Genomic DNA, 9,603 nt, shown 5'->3' with positions numbered 1-9,603 from the left:
TCTGCAACTTTGTTTGATTGGCCATTTATATGCTTTAAGACAAAATTGAAGCCCTAAAGATACTCTACCCATTTGGCATGTTTCTGGTTAAGCTTTGGTTGTTGCATAATATACTGCAATGCATGGTTATCTGAATAAAGTATGAACTCTTTTGACATTAGATAATGTCTCCACTTCTTCAATGACTGCACAACTACATAAAACTCTTTATCATACGAAGAATAGTTCTTATTTAAATCATTAAGCTTTTCACTAAAATAAGCTATAGGTCTATCTTCCTAACTTAAAACACCTCCAATAGCTTCTCCACTGGCATCACATTTCACTTGAAAAGGTTTACTAAAATCAGGTCGAATCAAAATAGGTTTTTCAGTGATCTTCTTCTTCAACAGCGGAAAATTATTTTCTGCTTCAACAGTCCATCTAAATGGTTGCTTATCCTTCTTTATAGTCTCAACAATAGGAGCATTGATCTTACTAAAATTCTTTATGAATTTCCTATAAAAACTAGCAAGACCATGAAAACTTCTTACCTCAAAAATACTTTTAGGTGAAGGCCACTCCATGATTGCCTTGATCTTCTCTAGATCCATCTTCAACCCTTCAGTGGAAATAACAAAACCCAAATACACTAATTCCTCTTTCATGAATTAACATTTCTTCAAATTCAGCAATAATTTCTCTTGCTATAACCTTTGTAAGACATAATTTAGATGTCTCATGTGTTCCTCCTTAGACCTGCTATAAACTAATATATCGTCCAGATATACTATTACAAATTTACCAATAAACTCTTTAATAACTTCATTCATGAGTCTCATAAACGTACTTGGTGCATTTGACAACCCAAAAGGCATTACTCTCCATTCATACAATCCTTCATTTGTCTTGAAAGCAATTTTCCACTCATCCCCTTCTCTTATCCTTATCTGATGATACCCACTCTTAAGATCTAGTTTTGTAAAATACTTTGCTCCACTCAAACAATCCATCAAATCTTCAATTCTAGGTAAAGGAAATCTGTACCTGATTGTGATTTTATTGATGGCTCTTGAATCAGTACACATTCTCCAGCCTCCATCTTTCTTTGGACTCAACATTGTTGGTACTGCACAAGGACTCAAACTCTCTTTGATCAGTCTTTTGTCAAGTAGTTCCTGAAACTACTTTCTAACCTCTTCATTTTCTATGGGAGTCATTTTGTAAGCTGCTTTGTTTGGTAGATTTGCTCCTGGAATCAAATCTATATGATGGCTAATTCTTCTAATGGGTGGTAATTCATTAGGAAAATCATCAACAATGATATCACAATAGTTGTTCAACATTTCTTGAATTTCAATGGGTGTATCAAAAACTTTAGTAGAAGTAATTATTATCTTGGGCCTACAAATTACAGCAAAATTTACCTCATTTTCTTCAGTATGCTGTAAGTATTCCTTTCCTCCTAGTAATAGAGTTTTTGGATCAGTCTTCTTTCCTGATGCATCCTCTTCTTTCATAGGCAGCAATGTATGATTGACACCATCTTTACCAAACTTGTAGGTGCTTCTTTTCCCATCATGTATAGCTCCTCTGTCATATTGCCAAGGTCTCCCAAGCAATATGTGATACACATCCATAGGCATCACATCACATACAATTTTATCCTTATATTTGCCCAACTGCAACCACTTACACTGTTCATTCACAAACAACTGATGTCCCTTTTGTAACCATGACAACTTGTAAGTTGTTGGATGTCTCATTGTCTTCAACTTCAATTTCTCTACCACTTCTGTAGAGACCAAATTATCAGTGCTGCCACGATCAATGATCATCTGACAACATTTCCCTCGAACCTTACACACTGTTCTAAACAAATTATTTCTTTGTGATGGTTCATTTATCTCCTTTGCTGGCCTGAGCAAAACTTTATTGACTACCAAAGATTCTCCTCTCTCTGGTACATCTTCTTCTTCTGTCACTACTGCTGCTTCTTCCTCAACTTGAGCAACAATTGCGTTCCTCTAACTTGTTCCTACATTCTCCAGGCACTCAAAAGTTTTGTGTCCCAACTTGTTACACGTGTAACATCTAAATTCTCTTCCTCTTCTTCTGCCTCCTCTTCCTCTAGAAAAAATCCCTCTGCCACTTGCATCACCTCCTATGGTTGCATACTGGTTTGAGCTGCTGCTAGCTCCATCTCTAGGTGTTGTAGATCTTCCTCTTCCACCTTGACTTCCTTTTCCTCAGAAAGTACCTCTTCCTCTGGAAGACTACTTCCTCATGAGTTTTTCTTCAGCTTTCAGTACCATCTGATAAGCTTCTTCTACTGTTTTAGGAGACATTATACTTATCTCATCTTGAATGTCCATTCTAAGACCATTCACATATCTAGCCACCTTCTCATCTGTATCTTGAGTTTTTCCAGCTCTTATACTTACCTTATAGAATTCCTTTGTATATTCTCTCACTATCATAGACCTCTCTATAAGATTCTGCATTTGTCTGAACAAGGTTTGTTGATAATTACTTGGTAGAAACTTACCTCTTAGCTTTGCTACCATCCTATTCCAATTTCTAATTGGTTGCTTTCCAAGACTCTTTCGTTCTGCCTGCACTCCATCCCACAAAAGTGTTGCATGTCCTTTTAGCTTGGTGACAACAAACTTTACTTTCTTCTCATCTTCTGTTTCTTCATAATAAAAGAATTTCTCCATGCCATTAATCCAGTCTATCAATTCTTCTGGATTCAATCCTCTTGCATATATTGAAACCTCAGTTTTGGGCCTAACTGTGGATCTCAACACTGATTGGAAGAATCTCATCTTAGGAGTAACTGCTATAGTTTCCTCCTCTTCTTCAGTTTCAACCTTAGGCTCACTAACATCTCCATCATCTATATTTCTCCCTGCTGTTAATGCTTCTAATCTAGCCTGCATCTGTTGCATAGCTTCCATCACCTCAACATTTGCAACTGGTCATCCTCTTCTACCACGTCCTCGTCCTCTTCCAACTCTGAAAGCCATATTGGATTTCCTTCTCTTGCTTTTGAGATTCAATTCAGTGTCAACAGGTTTCTCTGATACCACTAATGACGACGGTCTGGGTGCAGGAAGGAGTGTTAATCTCCCAAATTGTGAGATTATATCTTCTACTTCTGTTTGCAGGTGTAATTGTTGGTTCAATGGGCTCTCTGTCATCCACTGACAACTTTTTGTTTTGAGCTTCCTCTAAGCTAGCAGACCCCTCCAAAAGTCGCAGAGTTCTGCTAAACTTCCACTAGTCCGGACTCGACGGTAACACAAACCATAGTTTAATAAAATTTGAAATCTGCCTTCTAAAAACTCGTTAGCACTTCTTCACTGTTGATCTATTCAAGATCCAATGGTCACATCACTTCTTGACTTCAAACTTGCTTCTCGTCTGTCAACCGTCGATCTCGCTCCACCAGATCTAATGGCTCACACGTATATCAGCCCGTTAACTTGCGCACTCCAAATCTGCCCGAAAAGCAGTTTCCCTCTCTCTCCTCGTTGCTACGTGTCACTGTGTGTATGGAATCAGAGCCAATGGGGGAATTACCATTTACAACCTTTCCTCTGCCCGAAATCCACTTGTGGGTTTCTCCAACTGCTCCTACTCGTTAACTGTCGGGTAACTTCCTCGCCCGAACACCATTGATCTGTCTCGACCAAGATCTATCGGTCCAAAATCAATCTTCATGTGCTGCATCCTTGGTCTTCCTCCGCTGATCTCGACCATCCGCTCAACACACTCAGAATTCACGAGAAACTCAGTTAGAAAGAAAAACACGGAATTTAACACAGTCAACACAATTTCATTCAATCTCACAGAACACCAATTAAACTTCGAATTTCACAATAACACAAAGATTTTGAAGGATATTATCCTTCGGGATTTGACAGGGAATTTTTCATTCACATACACAGAAACTAAATTTTCCCAATTTATTGGATTCGCTCCAGGAAAGCCAAATTTATTCCATAGTCAAAAATTCCCTTTATTGGATTCGCTCTAGGAAAGCCAAATTTCTTCCATAGTCAAAAATCCCCTTACAATAGTGTGAAAATTACATAAGTACTGGTTCATCCTAACAACCAGATCCTAATTCAAAGGCTAAAATTTATTGACCCTATCTGTCTCGCGAGACATTCTCCTCGAGAATCTCCACTATAGTTAACTAACTAAATTTTATTACATCATGATCAAATCCTAGATTCTAGCTCTATGCTTAACTAGGAAAACATGGAAATTGATGGCTAGAGGATCCCACTCCTTTGCCTATAATATTTTTTTGTATTTTTGGAATAATTCCTCGAATTTTTCTTCAAGCCTTATGCTCTTGCATCACTTACCAGCACGCAAACACCCACCTCCAAGAGGCTACAACCTCCACTCGTCCTCTAGAACCCATTGGAAGGGAGCTACAACCCCCTAATCCCATTTACTGGCTCCTACTAGAAGGGAGCTCCTACCCCCTCACCGAAAGATACAACCCTCAACACCTTATGGACCACATTTCAGAATGTTTCACACTAGATCCACCTGTCAAACAATCATTAAATAACATGTAGACCACCTTTCATCATATTTTCAAACTAGACCCACACCCAACATTATGCTCAATACCAAACTGAATACTGAATCTGAAATACAATCACTAAACCAACTAAATCACTATAACATCATCCCATTGAATACTGAATCAACCACTGCAACTAGATCAGATCAATATGCAACCAAGCCATAGTAGATATAAATCATCCATATCAAGACATCATTGACAGACAACAGTAAGTATAACAAAACTCATAAACAATCATCATCAAACAACATGACAAACCTAGATCTATCTCAAAATATATATGTGATTGTTATTTAGTAGAACTGCATATATACACCCTTATAATGTGCAACACCCATATACAGATCTCAACATACTAAAAAACTACTCAAAATATACACACGAATCAACATAAACAGATCCACATATGTACGCAACTATCCAAAAAAAAACCAATGTACATATCTTGAATTACTGAAACATCCCTTCGATGCAAACACAATTTACATTCCACAAAATTCTCTGTCAAAACAACAGACTCCTGAAAACTCATTTAGATCACAACATTACTGTAATGAAAGATCCATCATTATTTGCTACTTAAACATTTGCAACAAGCAATTCAAGCATATCAACATATCCTCAGACCTTTCAAATATGAGTCTTCTCCTTGCTTCCTGATGCACCCTCGTTTCAATTTAGATATCAAATAAATAATCCACTACTTGCACACTCAACACCTTGATCTCCATCTTCTTATATAGTTTTTTCCTTAGCCAATACCTTAGGTAAATCCCTTGGCAATGTTGTTAGTATTTGTTAACAGGATCAAATGAATGTTTCTGCCTCAATTACTATGGGCAATTACCATGGTTATGACCCCTGGTATCCATATTTCCATGGTTCAGATTATATATGTGACTTTTGCTCACAATATATGCGTATGTACGTGACCCTTCTTCACAGGATCCACATATACTTTTCAATATTTACATTGGTCATCCATCTGTAATTGTTGCCAATTCACTATCCATATCCACTGTAACATTTGTTCCAATCCAATATTCCTGATATTTGCATTAGTTCCACAATAATTATATTATCACATTGTTGACATCAAGTACATATTTATCAAGGAGGTTGCCATCAAGGACAACACATTAGCCATAATGCCAACAATGTGTTGTGTACCATATGCTAATGTAGTAGGAGGTTTGAGATATGCAATGATATGTGCTAAACTAAATATTTTACATGTAGTGGTTGTTGTTAGTACACACATTGTAAATCTAGGAAAAAAAAAATTGTAACGCAGTGAAATGTGTGCTTCGACATGTTAGAGGCACACATGATTATTGTACAACCTTTAATGGTTGTAGTGATTTTGTATGCAGTTATGTTGATTTAGATTTTGTACGTGATTTGGAAAAGAGGAGGTTTACTTCATATTATGTCTCTACTTTTGCTAGAGGATTTATTAGTCGAAGGAAGTCAAAGCTTCAAGAAATAATTTCTTTATCCATTATCGAAGCAAAATATATCATTTTCTTGCATGCTTGCAAAGAAGCAATTTGGTTGAAGGAACTTCTAGGTCATCTTTGAAGAACACAAAACAATGTAGATGGATTCTATTATAGTAAAAGTGTTATTTATTTGGCTACAAATCCAACTTATCATAGTAAGACTAAGCATAATATCAGTATAAAGTGCAATTTTGTAAAAGTATTGATGGAGGTGAAGTAGATCTTAAAAAGGTCCATGTTCAAGAAAATTGTGCAGAAATGTTTATAAAACTAGTGTTGTTAGAGAATTTGCAATGGTATTTGGCTTCTCTTATCTTATACAATAGGTGATGTAAGGGCTTGGGTAAGGTACTAGGTAAATTGTCGTCAAGGTGAAGATTGTTATAATTTGTGACAACAATAATTAAAAGAAATAATAAAAAACCAAAATTTACTTAAGTAAATATATGGTGGTTCATTTAATGGTGTTGGTTTTTTTAAACTGGTGGCATTTTGTATAATGACCATAACGGACATTGCTATATATATATCTAGTTCAAGAGATTGAAGGTATTTGTAACCCTAATTTTATTATTGATCAATAAAATATCTGACCTTTCCATGGATGTTTCCTAGACACATTGTTCAGGGTTTTTCCACATAAATATCATGTTGTGTGTTATTCTCATTTTTGTCATTAAATTCTCTATAATTTATTTATTATTTAGGCTTCTAAATATCAACATTTTTGAGTAGTTATAATTATTGAATATCAATGGAATGAATGTAGCGGGGACAATGAATTTATAAAAGTTAAATCAGAACCAATATATAAAGTTTAATTACTTCCTTATGATTTAGATATTTGAGATTTGATAAAATTATAAACAATATAATTGTGAGAGATAAAAGTTGTTTTATGAGATGTTTAAGTTTAATAAAGCTTCTCATAATTTCAATGATAATTTTTCCCAAGGAAATATCCAGGCAAATCCACCCAAAACAATTCGAAATGGAAGATGACATGAAAGAAGAGATGGATGCATTGGAGGAAAACAAAACTTTGGATCTTTGTACAACTTCCTAAACATAAAAAGGTTATTGGATTTAAGTGGGTATACAAATTTAAGAAATACATTAATGCTAATGTTGAAAGGTATAAATCCAAACTTGTCGTAAAATTTGGGTACTCTAACATGGAAGGTATTTATTTCCATGAGATCTTTGCACTAGTTGTTAAGCTTGTTTCTATTTATATTGCATTGACACTAGTTACTCTACTCAATTTAGAATTGGATTAGTTTGATGTTAAAACGATGTTTTTACATGGATATTTTTACGTGGATATATATATATGGAACAACTAGAAGGTTTTGTTCAACATTACAAAAGAAGGTTAATTTGCAAGCTTAAGAAATCATTGCATGGCCCAAAGTGGTCTAGCAGGAAATGGTACAACAAGTTGGATCCCTTCATGGCGTGCCATACTTAGACCAAAAGTGAGTATTACCATTATATTTACTTCACTGAGTTTGTATGGTATATTCATTATCTTGGTGTTATATGATGGCGATATATTTGCTGCAAGCAAAACCATGGATGAGAACAATAGGTTGAAGGCTCAAATGGCTAGGACCTTTGATATGAAGGATCTAGGAGCAATAACACAAATATTGGGCATTGAAATACACAAAGACAAAAAATGGGAAGCTCGGGTTTTCACAACAGAACTACGTTGAGAGAAATTTGGGATGAAAAATGTGAAACTTATAGATATCCCTTTTGCTTCATATTTGAAGCTTTCTTTAGGGTTATGTTTTATTAGCAAGGAATAAAAGGATTATATTTCTTGTGTACCATATGCTAATGTAGTAGGAGGTTTGAGATATGCAATGACATGTACTAGACTAGAATTTTTACATGTAGTGGTTGTTAGTAGGTATATGGTAACTCTAGGAAAAGAACATCGTAATGTAGTGAAATGGGTGCTTCGACATCTTAGAGGCACACGTGATTATTGCACAACCTTTAATGGTTGTAGTAATTTTGTATGTGGTTACGTTGATTTAGATTTTGTACATGGTTTGGACAAGAGGAGGTTTACTTCATGTCATGTCTTTACTCTTGCAAGAGTATTTATTAGTCAAAAGTCAAAGCTTCAAGAAATAATTGCTTTATCCATTATCGAAGCAAAATATATCATTTTCTTACATGCTTGCAAAGAGGCAACTTGGTTGAAGGATCTTCCAGGTCATCTTGGAAGAACATAAATGAATGTAGTTGTATTCTATTATAGTAAAAATGGTATTTATTTGGCTAAAAATCCAACTTATCATAGTAAGACTAAGCATATTGATACAAAGTACCATTTTGTAACACTAGGTATTGATGGATGTGAAGCAGATCTTAAAAAGGTCCATGTTCAAGAAAATTGTACAAACATGTTTATAAAACTAGTGTTGTTAGAGAAGTTGCAGTGGTATTTTGCTTCTCTTAGCTTATAGAATAGGTGATGTAAGGGCTTGGGAAATGTACTAGGTAAATTGTCATGAAGGTGAACATTATTAGGATTTTTGACAACAATAATTAAAAGAAATAATAAAAACCAAAATTTACTTAAGTAAATATTTGGTGGTTTATTTAATGGTGTTTGTTTTCTTAAACTGGTGCCATTTTGTACAATGAATTTAATAAACTTTGATATATCTATCTAGTTCGAGAGATTGAAGGTAGTTTTAACCTTGATTTTCTTATTGATCAATAAAATATCTTACCTTGCCCATGGATGTTTCCTATACATGTTGTCAAGGGTTTTGCCACATAAATCTCGTGTTGTGTGTTATTCTCATTTTTTTCATCAAATTCTCTGTAATTTATTTATTATTCAGGCTCCTACATATCAACATTTTTGAGTAGCTATAATTATTGAATATCACTAAAATGAATGTAGTGAGGAAAATGAATATATAAAAGTTAAATCAAAATTAATAATATAAAATTTAATTACTTCCTTATGATTTAGATATTCGGGATTTAATAAAATTATAAATAATATAATCATGATAAACAAAAATTCTTTCATGAGATTTGTAAGTTTAATAAAGCTTCTCATAATTTCGATGATAATTTTCCCAAGGAAATATCAAAGCAGATCCTGTAGTGCCCCGCTCTAGTTGGCTGACCATGATATGACATTAAATTTGATTTAGCCTTAAGGATCACACAATATTCTTTAAGGACCTTAGGTTGAGGATCTAGACACTTGAATCTACTGTTAGTGGATGTTTTTATTTCCTATTGATGTTAGGAGTGTAGGTTTTAACCTCGTACAGAAATTACCTGCATACGAATTCTAAAACACAGAAAATAAACAATGCGAGATCATAACACATAAAACACATATACACAAAGATTTTCCCCTGGATCCCAAAACCAGGACTACCAGCTTTATTTTTCATTATTTTCCTTTCAATATTACAATACATATTTATACATGCTGAAGCATATAATACCATGGACGGAAAACCATCACGT

This window comes from Pinus tabuliformis, chromosome 7 (genome assembly GCF_031772625.1).
Source record: "Pinus tabuliformis cultivar Carrire ecotype Pingquan chromosome 7, CPIR1, whole genome shotgun sequence".
NCBI lineage: Eukaryota > Viridiplantae > Streptophyta > Pinopsida > Pinales > Pinaceae > Pinus > Pinus tabuliformis.
Note: the sequence above shows the minus strand (reverse complement) of the source record.